Raw genomic sequence first — 12,217 nt, forward strand, 5'->3', positions numbered from 1 at the left:
TCCTTCCCTTCCTCCCCTCTCTTCCCTTCTCCCTTGGAAATTTTTCTGGAGACATTTTGCTTAAAAAACAAACAAAACAAAACTTTAACTACATCCTACACAGTTTTGGTAAAGTTGATATATAGGTAGTATTTACAATCAGTTCATTGACCTGAAGCATTGCTTCTCAAATTATACTAGAATTTTCCTGTGTCCTCACCAAGCTTTGCCAATTTTTCTACAGGAAGCTTTCTTAAATGTCCCCCTTGCCCTCCATTTGCACAGCATCAGCTCTGTCTATGTCGTAGTTTTCATGAAGGTTATGACAAGTATTTGTCCTTCTTTGGTTCAGTTCCCTAAACTCTGGCCTCTCTTTTCTGTCCCTGTTTCCTTTCATTGACATCCTCTTCTCTCCACTTCAGACACCTTTAACTTTTTGGCAGTTTTTCCTCTGTCAAAACGGGAAAGATTCAAATAGAATTTACCTTATTAGGTCAAACTGAAATTCATGTTCAGATACTTCTCATAAGTATTTGTCTTTAAAACTCTCTGACACATTTGTGAAATGAGATCTCTTGAACGTATTTTAGGCTGGCTGAGGTTACTGTTCAGTTGTTTGTACCATTTGCCTGAGTTATAAATTCTCTTACCCTGATTCAAATTCAAATTTACTTTTATGACCTTTAAAAAGTTGGGTAAGTGATATTATAACTTTGGCAACTTATACAAATAAATACAGATATAATGAAGTAAATTAAACCTATAGTTATTATATTTTGGGTTTTTAGGAAAAATTTTTAAATTATCATAATCTATTTTTTTAACTTTTTATTTTATATTGGAGTATAGTTGATTAACAATGTTGTGAAAGTTTCATAATCTATTGTATCAGTTATTTTAGGCATTTGAAATATTAAGAAAATTCAACACTTAGAGGAACTGGCATCTTTGCTTTGTGATTTTAATTTGCAATGCTCAATTATTAGATTTGTGTTTTTTTTTCATTTGAAAAAAGAACATGATTAGTTTTGTAAACAGTTTTGCAAGCTTAAGAAAACATGTCTTTTTTTTTTTTTAATTTCTTCTATTAGATTAATAGAAGTTTTGCTTACAGGGATTGTAAGTCTGCCCTGTCTGGTATTTGAAGTTTTTGAGAGAATCGGCTTCACAAATTTGAAATGTGTTATCAGTCTCTGAGAAGCAGATCCAGGAGGAGGTATGATGTGTGTGTGTGGTTTATCACAGGGAAATTGGCCTGTGTGATTGTGGACGATGGCTAAGCAAATCTGGGGTCTGTTAGGAAGGTCATTAGGGGAGAAGATCATGCGTAGGCTAGAACTCCATAAACATGGGCCAAAGCTTTGTCCACAGGAGGAGTTCCTTTTTTTGTTTTCCTCCTGTGAAAGCCTCAGCCCTGCCTTTAAGGCCTTTAAACTAAGTCAGGCTCACCCAGAATAATCTCCCTTGCTTAAAGTGAACTGAATAAGGGTGCTAATTACATCTGCAAAATCCCTTCACAGCAGCACCTAGATTAATGTTTGGTTAATTAACTGCAAGACTGTAGCCTAGCCAAGCTGACAGATCAAAACTCCATCATAAAATGTTTAAGATGTTTTAATTAATTCGTAAATGGGTTGGACCATTTAGTGACATCTAATCTGTTAAATTTATAATTAAACATAATACAAAGTAAAAAGACAAGTTATATTTTTCTTTTGAGATAGAATTGCTAGTTTTCTAAATAAAATTACACCATTTATAAATTGAACCTAAAGAAATGAGAAAACCTAGGTTTTAGGCTTTATGATTTTAGCAGTTATAATCAACCAAATAGCTGTAAATATTCTTTTCTGTGCACAAAGCTTTCCACATACGGAAAAGAAAATCCTCATTTGAGAGAGACTGGCAGAGTAGAACTGGATAGAGCACAACGGTCCTCAGCCCTGGCATATAGTATGGGAATGACAGAAAATGGAATTCAAATGATTATGGAGTAAGATCTGAGACCTTTAACAGATATATATCAGTATAATGTCATGATCCATGTGGTCCAGTTTCAAAGCTGTATCACGGTAAAAAAAAAAAATATCCAGCAGTCAAAAGAAGTTTCAAAATAACTTTAAGGTTTTACTTGTATTTCTTGATGCAATAGTGGATCACTCAAAGAATCGCTCTTTTGTCTATCACCCAACTCCCTTACATAGCACTTCTGCAATTTCCTCTGCAAACTTTTCACTGATTTTTCAGTATTGGTTTTTCTTTTCCTCTTTCTCCTTCTGCACAGAAAGCCCCAATAACTGTTCTAACCAAGAAAGAACCTCTTTGGGTGACAAGGGATATCTAAAGTCTTAGGAGTAGGCAGAAGAGAGAGACTGAACATTCATAGATTAATTGGTTTGGGTCTTCCTTAGGATGGTGATAATTGTGTTAATATCAGGGAAAATCAGCCATACTAATAGCAGTATGGATACTGGAAAACTTAAAGTGAGAAAAGAAAAGCTAAAATGTGTTCAGTTATGTAAAAGTAAAACCAATTACACTTAATTATGTAAGCAGTTTACCATTTATGCCTAATTACCCCAAAGCACAGTCATGATTATGCACTCCATTAGCTATGTATGTCACATGAACCTGCCGGTAAATTCTATGCTATTACAATACTAAACCTGCATGTTCAATCCACTTAGATTACTGCTTCTTTTACTGAGTAGCCTGCACATGCTCTCTGGTTATCTGCTTATAAATTAAAAAAATTTAGGGTGACCTTTGTTCAGGCTCTCACTGCCGTATCTTCAAACTTCTGCAAGAGACTACAGGAGCTTTCAGCCTCTCTTCCTTTCCAATTTCTTATACCCACTGAAATAAGAATAATTGGAAGCCTCCTGTAGCTCTCAGCTCTCATCACACAAAAGCTCCTGAATCTTACTTTTTAGGCCTTTGACTTCTTGTTACACCAAAGTAATGTTTTTCTTTAAACATGGAATCTATGCGAGGCATCTTCCTTTAAGACCTCGGGCCTTCCCTAAGGAAGTTGAAGTGTGAAGGGGTTTTGTTTTCTAAGGCATATCTTGATGGGTGTCATTTTCCCTCCATTCAAATCCTTTGTCTAATTTGGGTTCCTTGTCCACTTTATCTGCCTCTGGTTCAATTTGAGAATGAGCAGAAGGAAAAATAGAGGGGACCCAGAAGCTGGGCACCCAGTCTGGGGCTCACCATTGATAATGGGATAAATAAACTGCTTTCCAAGTTAGGATGAAGTTGTGGTCTGTGGGGATCGCCTGCATGGAAATCACAACAGAGTCCAAGCCTCCTTTGAAAGCAAGCCCTGCTCTGAACTGCAGGACCTCCTTTCATAAACAGGAAGCGTCTGGACCAGTGTATTTGTAACAGAGCCCACATTCTGGAAAATAGAAGTCTTGGCTACTGTCCTTCCTTGTATTTCTTGTTTTTGTTGCTGTTATGGATGTGCTCAGACCTCTGCCTCTCTGCGCTCACAAGCAGACCAGGACAGGGTAGTTCCTGCTAAAGTACTGGCAGGAAAGTCATGATGGGGCAGGGTCTTGAGGCTGGGTTTGGAGAACAGGATATCATACATTATGTCCAAAAGGCAGGCGTGGCCAAAAAATGGGAAGCAGGGGACAGGGCAAGGAGTCTTGGGTGATTTTTCCACCTCTAAAACTCCCACACAGCTCTGGCCACCACTGTCTCTCATGTGGAATCTAACACAACTCTTTCTCCTACCTGGTCTCCCCACTTCCACTCTGAATCCTACAAAACCTCCACACAGCAGCCAGAGTGGTGGTCTTTTTAAAGCACCAATCGGATCATGGTTTCTCTTGCCTAAAACCCTCCAACAGCTTCCCAATAAACTTATAGCCCTTACAGGATCTGATTCCTACACTTCCCACCTATTATGCTTCAGCCACTCTAGCCTTTTCTGAACAAGCCAAAGCCTTTCCTGCCTTGGACTCTTGCACATGAGTTCCCTTTGCTTGGAAGGCTCTTCTCCTAACCAGCTCCTTCCTGAATTTAGAATCTCAGCTCAACAAGATTCCCCCTCTCCCTATCATTCTCCATCACATCACTGTTTTATTATCCTCATAACACTGGGCACTTGTGAAATTATCTATTTCATTTATCTATTTCCTGTCTGCCTCTTTCCTATGATTTAAATTCTTTGAGAGTCGATTCCTCATTTGTCTTGTTCACTGTGCTATCTCAATGTCTTATATAGAGGGTATCACATAGCAGGAGTTTTGTAAGTAATTAAGAAATAAGTAAAATATTCCTGGCACACAATTATTAGCTATTTTTAGAATTATTCATGGGAGGATTGGGTTAAGGTGACAAAGGTGTGTGGCTGAGGACTGTTTTAGAGTCAAAGAGAATCTCTTCAGAGCAGCTTCAGGTTGAAGAGACTGGGAGTGGCAGGCCAAAAAAACATTTTTAGGAAATACTAACTTTTTGTATTGTGGTAAAATACACATAACATAAAATTTGCCATTAGTAATGTTTAGTACATTCACAATGCTGTGCAATCATCACCTCTATCCAGAACATTTTAAGCACCTCCAAGGAAACCCTGTACCCATGAAGAAGTCACTCCATTCCCCTCTCTACCTCAAAACCCTAGGAATCACTAATCTACTTTCTGTCTCTGGGTTTGCCTATTCTGAATATTTCATGTAAATTGAATCATACAACATGTGGTATTTTGTGCCTGACTTCTTTCACTTAGCATAATGCTTTCAAAGTTCATTCATGTTGTAGTATGTGTCAATACTCCATTCATCTTTATGACTGAATAATATACAATTGTATGGATATACCACATTTTGTTTATCCACTTATCAGCTGGTAGACATTTGAATTGTTTCTACCTTTCGGCTCTGTGAATAGCGCTGTATGAATATTCTTGTACAAGATTTTGTTTGAGCACCTGTTTTTAATTCTTCAGGATAAGTACCAGGAGTGGAATTGTTGAGTCATATGGTAATTCTATGTTTAACTTATTGTGATGGTTAACTTTAAGTGTCAACTTGACCAGATCATGGAGTAACCAGATATTTGTCTAAATATTATTTCTGAGTGCATCTGGGAGGGTATTTCTGGATTAAATTAGCATTCAAATCAGTGGACTCAGTAAAGTGGTTGCACTCCCCAATGTAGGTGGTCATCATCCAATCTGTTGAGGACCTGAAAAGAACAAAAAGGTGGAGGAAGGAAGAATTTTGCTCTTCCTGTCTAATTGCTGAGCTGGCACATTGATCTGCTCTTGCTTTCTGTGCTCCATGTTCTCAGGCCTTCAGACCTTGACAGGAATCTACATCGTCACCTCCCTTGGTTCTCAGGCCTTTGGATTCAGACTAAATTACACCAATTAAAAGTCCTTTTCCCATTTAAAAGTTGGTTTTTTGGCCTTTTTTATTGTTGAATTGTAAGAGTTCTTTATATTTCTAGATATTAGATCCTTATCAGATCAATGATTTGCAAGTATTTTCTTCATTTTGTGGAATGTCTTCACTTTCTTAATAGTATCCTTTTATGCACAAAAAGTTTTAATTTTGATGAAATCCATTTAATCTATTTTTAATTTTGTTGTTCATGCTCTTGATATCATAAGTAAGAATCTTTGCAAATCCAAGGTCATAAAGATTTATCCCTATGTTTTTTTCAGAGTTTTATGTCTTTGATACATCATAATTTCTATATATGGTGTGAGGTAAAGGTAAGGCTTCATTTTTTTGCACGTGGATATCCAGTTGTGTCAATATGATTTGTTGAAGAGATTATTCTTTTCCCATTGAGAAGTCTTAGCACCCTTGTTGAAAATCAATTGACTATAAATGTATAGATTTATTTCTGGACTCTCAATTCTACACGAAATCTTACTTTTTAAAAATGGAGACACTACTAATACATTTTGAGATCCTGGGGAAAGGAGCCTTTGAAAATTCCAGGCTCTCTTTTGAATGTTGTTCTGATTAACCTGGTTTTAACACATTATAGGAACGTAGCTTAATAGTCCAGTAAATTATAATTACTTTAGTTTGGGATTATTATCTCTTGCTGAGATGATATTAACACTATTATTAGTAGTAACAGTAATAGGAATTCTAGACAGTCCCTATTTACATGAATCTTAGCAGTCTTTTAAGGCATATGATCCAATAATAAATATTAGGTTAATGTTACTCTCAGAGCCTGAGTCTCTTATATGGCCATATTTGAAGATGACATTCCCCGCCCCCCCCCCCACCAGTCCCTCCACAATTCTAAGAACTGAAAAATGGATAGAGGAGAGAAGAAAAATTGTGTGGAATATAATATGTACTCATTTCTAAGTCACGTGAGTCATCTGCCTTTCCAACTCTTTCTTTCACCATGAAGACTTAAACGGCTGACCTGGACCCGATAATATGGGTCCTGCTGAAATCAATCTGTGATCACACTGTTCCATTTTACATGGTTTATACTCTCGTTCCTAGAGCAGACATTATTTATGGGTTTTCAGGCCCTGGGGTGGATTGTGGGATTGCAAGAATCTGAGAGATATTCATGTTTTTGAGGCATTTACTATTTGATGAGAGACACAGATACATAAGCATAGAGCTATGGTATAATGTGATAAAGGCCTCAATGAAAGTTAGGTACAAAGTATTTGGATAGCATAGAGAAGACAATGATTAATCCTGCCCAGGGCTTCACAGCTCTTCCATTAGACAAAGCTCCTTGAGGGTAAGAACTCTCTCTCTTCATCTTTCTACCCTATTGCTGAGAAAAATTTTTGAGCATTTATGTGCTCTACAAATGTTTGTTGAATAAACGGACAAGGTAAGACCTGAATGATGAATAGGAATTTTCCATATGGAAAAGGAGAATTCTAGGCTGAGGGAACAGCACATTATCAATACAAGGGCAGAGTAATGAGTATGATTCATTCATTGAATGACAATTGGTGGGAAGAGTCTGAGGGTGCATGGGTAGTAGGAGGTGAGAATGAAAGCAGCCAAAGGTTAATCTGTAGCGAGCCTCAAATGTAACACTAACAAATTTGGAGATTATCCTGCAGGTTTTGGGGAACCATGGATCATATATAAGTCCAGGTTGGTGGCAGAAGTGGGAGACACAAATGGTTACATGAAAATTGATTTGTGTTTTAGAAAGAATACTCAGGGAGCACTGTAGAAAGTGGATTTGGGGAGGGGGAGATGGGCAGGAAGACCATTTAAAAGACTATACAGTCCAAGGGAAAGTTGAGGAAAGTCTGAATTAGGGCAATGTCTGTGTGAATACAGAGAAAATGATGGGTCCCTAAAATATTGTGAAGGTAGAATTGGTTGTTAGAGATGGAGGCTGTTGTTGTTGAGGAGTGAGGCCAAGTTTCTAGTTTGAGCAACCATGTGGATTATGATACCAACAGTGGAAATAGAGAATAAGAAGCGAAACAGGACGGGGCCATATGCATGGGGAGAATGGGAAGGAAGATGATGGCTCCATGAAGACATCGATAACCTAATTGAAAAATCCAATCCCCAGGTCACTTTTCATCCTTTTTAATGGCAGAATCAAGAAAGGGAACCATTCAGATAATCTGGCAAAAAGAAGGCTTTGTGTAATCTATAGATGTGATTTCCTTGTCCCGGGTTTTCCAATAGTAGTGAAGTCACCTGAGGCTTGAAAAAGATCATGTCCATTTGACAAATGATGTAAAATTATTATATTTGAGTTTACATTTTTATTCCCATTTCACAGTATTCTAATCTTTGCTTCCAGTTCTGTTAGTTATTAAGTATTTAATATTAATAATAGCTAGCATTAATATGTTCCTGGCACTATGTTATATACTTTTTGTGTATCATTTCACGGTCACTTTAAGTAGAAGAAAGGGTTTGTTATGATTCCTATTTGACACAATCTGAGTTTCAGAGAGGTAAAATGACTTGTTTAAGCCCACACATCTGAGTGACAGAGTCAGGTCTTGAATCTGGTTCCTCCAAGTCCATAGTCCACATTCCACTAATAGGCTGATGTTTTTCAAACTGTTTGAAACTCATCAGTGGATTGTGAAATCATTTTAGTATCAATCAGCACTAAAAAAATAGAACTTTACAATATCAACATGCATCACACATATTAAGGCTAAGTATTGTTTTGTAAGGTTTTTGTTTCATACACACACACACACACACACACGCAAATAGCTAGGATGGCAACGTGTGTGTTCAGTATTGGTGTGAGTGTGGGCTGGAGGTGCTCTGAGAGAGGAAAGCCCTTCAGTCTGGGATGGTAGAGGCAAGTTTCATGGAGGAGGTGATTTTTTATTGAACCTTAAAGGGTGTTAAGATTTGAGCGGACAGAAGAACTGGGTCATTATGGGTGGTTGACTGTGTTGTATTTCACACGAAGTAGGTATGTCTCTTGAATCTCTTCCTAGGAATTGTATTGATATTTTGGGGAATTTAAGTATAAAGTCAAGATTCAGGGAATGAAATTAGCTCCAAGAACGTATGTAGTCGGCACTGGTTGATTTTTGGCCATCAAGCATCCTCATCCCCTTCCAAAAAGAGTCCCCATTTTCTTTGGGAAATTAGCTATATGGTTGGGGAAAAGATTTGGGTGTTGATAGGGGAACCATTTCTCCTTCAGTTAAGGAGCTGCCATGGGACTCGAATGGTCTTAGTTGATTCATTCCCATGCCTGCTGCCTGGGGTTACTGTAGTTGCTGCTGCTTCATCCTCCAGAGCAGCCTGGTTAGTGCTCCTGGTGACGCATATTTCCTAATCTTCCATCCACCTCTTAGCCCCCATCATCCTTCTAATTTCCTTCACTTTCAGTTACAACTCTAACTAGAACAACGAGAAAGCATTTGTTTTTTATTTATCTTATTGAAAATCTCCGCAACATAGTTATGCATTAAATATTTTATACAGAAGGAAACTGAGGCTCAGAGGGAGGCCCTGCCCCTTGGAAGAGAGCAAACTGGGTTTTGAACCCAGGTCTTAATAAGGATAATGTTCTTAATTTTTGCCATCATTGCAGGCTGTCTCTCCAGAGCTGGATAAGCTTTTGTGCTTAGAAGTTTTTATGATGTTAAGGAGTTCTCAGTTGTTGTTAAAATGACCCAAAAATGTAAATGATTGCCTTAATATAAAAAGGATGTTTTCTTAAAAGAAGATGTTAGACTTAAACAGAAGTTTCCTGGTCTCAAAAAAAAAATCAAAACCACTCAATCAACAAGCCTGAGCCCTCTCCCTCCTTCCAAACGTTTATTAGAGATTCTAGGCAGAGGCTCTTAGATAATTGAGAGGATTACAATGAAGGAATGAAGGAGAGAAGAAAACCTTCCCTTAGGCAGAATGGAAACCAGAGCAATTGGAAAATGTTTTCTTGAGAAAGCAGAAAACGTATGCAAAGCAATATTATTTTTAAAGACATTAAGAGGAGAAGGGTTTGGGGTGGGGTAGAGAGAATGGGGAGAAGGCAAGGAAAATCAATGGAAGAAAAAAAAACAAGATTTGGAATGAAGTTTGGTCTGGTTTTAATTTATGTCAGTTGGCAAATAAATCCATGAAAGCTGTTCTAGGCATGGATATCCCCTCTGTAACGTAAGTAACTGAAACCAATTCAGAATGCATTTTTTTCCTCCTTTTCCTAAAAATACGATACACCCTATAGACAGAGGCAACATCAATAAAGTTCCCTGCCTCTGGCTCCACATTCTCCCCGCCCTTCCCCGACACCTTCTGTTTCTGCTACAATTCAGAGCTGGTATAATTAGGGGAATTAAGGATACTCATGGACATAAAATATATGTATGTTTAATTGTGCTCTCAAACCAAAAAGATAAAGATGAGCAGTGAATGAGCAAAATTCCTCAACTAAGATTCTGTTGAAAACTTTTGACCCTTTAAAGACTCACCCATTTCCGGCACTTTCCCTAACTTTGGGATGAGGATGAAAGAAAAAGTATATTCAGTTGTATCAATTGTGTTCAAGTGTATTTTTAAAATTTTACTTGCTGAATTCTGAAAAGAATTCTGAGACAATTAGGTAGGCATGTATCATGAAAGTTTCTACAGAAAGTTAACCTTGTTGATTGGCTGCCAGGGATAAATTAGTGGAAGTGGGCAGATTAAAGGCAGAATTTCATATCTAGACAAGAACTTTTACAAGTTTATAAGATGAACAACCTAATATAAAAAAGGTTAAAGTTATGATGAGGCTTCACAGAAGCAGAAATACACACGTTTTCATAAGAGATGCTAAACCTAATCAACATATTGTAATTTGAAACCACAGAAAGATATGTTTTCATACCTACAAGCCTGTCAAAATTAAAAACTCGGGTAATGCTAAGAGTTGGTAAGAACGTAGAACAACAGGAACCTCATACAGTATCCAGAGAAGTATAACAGGGTTGAATCACTTTAGGGAGGAGTCCGGTATCTGCCTTGCTAGCAGTGCTGTCTACTTTATCCATTAGAGCCCTTAACAGAGTAATCATCATCGTTTCACATTCCTGGTCTGATAATCCCAATATCCCTGCCATATCTGAGTCTAGTTCTGATGTTTGCTCTATCTTTTCAAATTTTGTTTTCTCCCTTTTAGTATGCCTTGTAATTTTTTCTTCATAGCTGGACATGATGTACTGGGTAAAAGGAACTGCTGTAAATAGGCCCTTAGTAATGTGGTGATGAGGTGTGTGGGGAGGGCCAGCTTTCTATAGTTCTATGATTAGGTCTTAGTCTTTTAGTGAGTCTGTGCCTCTGGACTGTGAAATTCACAAGTGCTTCTCAGTCCTCTCTAAGGTGGGACAGGATGGCTAGAATGGGTTAGAGTTGGATATTCCCCTTCCTCCATATGAAGAGTGGCATGGACATATATACACTACCAAACGTAAAATAGATAGCTAGTGGGAAGCAGCCGCATAGCACAGGGAGATCAGCTCGGTGCTTTGTGACCACCTAGAGGGGTGGGATAGGAAGGGTGGGAGGGAGGGAGATGCAAGAGGGAAGAGATATGGGGACATATGTATATGTATAACTGATTCACTTTGTTATAAAGCAGAAACTAACACACCATTATAAAGCAATTATACTCCAATAAAGGTGTTTTAAAAAAAAATACATAAGAATGTGGATTAAAAAAAAAAAAAAGTCTAGACCAACTGGCCTTGGGTCTTTCCCTTCCCCCAGGTCAGTTAGGCTCTGATAAAACCCCTATAGGTAAAGCTCTGGGTAAAGTTTCTCCTGAGAGCAACCTTTTTAAGAAGAACCTCACACCGGTCAGAATGGCCATCATCAAAAAATCTACAAACAATAAATGCTGGAGAGGGTGTGGAGAAAAGGGAACCTTCTTGCACTGTTGGTGGGAATGTAAATTGATACAGTCACTATGGAGAACAGTAGTGAGGTTCCTTAAAAAACTAAAAATAGAACTACCATATGACCCAGCAATCCCACTACTGGGCATATACCCTGAGAAAACCGTAAGTCAAAAAGACACATGTACCCCCATGTTCATTGCAGCACTATTTACAATAGCCAGGACATGGAAACAACCTAAATGTCCATCGACAGATGAACGGATAAAGATGTGGTACATATATACAATGGAGTATTACTCAGCCATAAAAAGGAATGAAATTGGATCATTTGTAGAGATGCGGATGGACCTAGAGTCTGTCATACAGAGTGAAGTAAGTCAGAAAGAGAAAAACAAATACCGTATATTAACGCATATATGTGGAATCTAGAAAAATGGTACAGATGAACCTATTTGTAGGGCAGGAATACGTTGTAGAGAACGGACATGTGGACATAGCAGTGGAAGGGGAGGGTGGGACAAACTGGGAGATTAGGATTGACATGTGTAAAATAGATAGCTAGTGGGAACCTGCTGTATAGCACAGGGAGCTCAGCTCAGTGCTCTGTGATGACCTAGATGGGTGGGATGGTGGCAGGGAGTGGGAAGGAGGTCCAAGACGGAGGGGATATATGTATACATATAGCTGATTCACTTCGTTTTACAGCAGAAACTAACACAACATTGTAAAGCAACTATACTCCGATTAAAAAACCAAACAAACAAAACCTGAAAAAAAAAAAAAAAAAGAAGAAGAACACAGTGCTCTGCATATTTCAAAGTAGTTAATTTCCTTTCCTCCTGCAGGAAGCAAGAGGGTTGAGCTTCTAGAGGTAAAACTCAGGTAGCCCCACAGCAGATGGCTGGGTAC

This window comes from Balaenoptera acutorostrata, chromosome 6 (assembly GCF_949987535.1).
Source record: "Balaenoptera acutorostrata chromosome 6, mBalAcu1.1, whole genome shotgun sequence".
Classification (NCBI taxonomy): Eukaryota; Metazoa; Chordata; class Mammalia; order Artiodactyla; family Balaenopteridae; genus Balaenoptera; species Balaenoptera acutorostrata.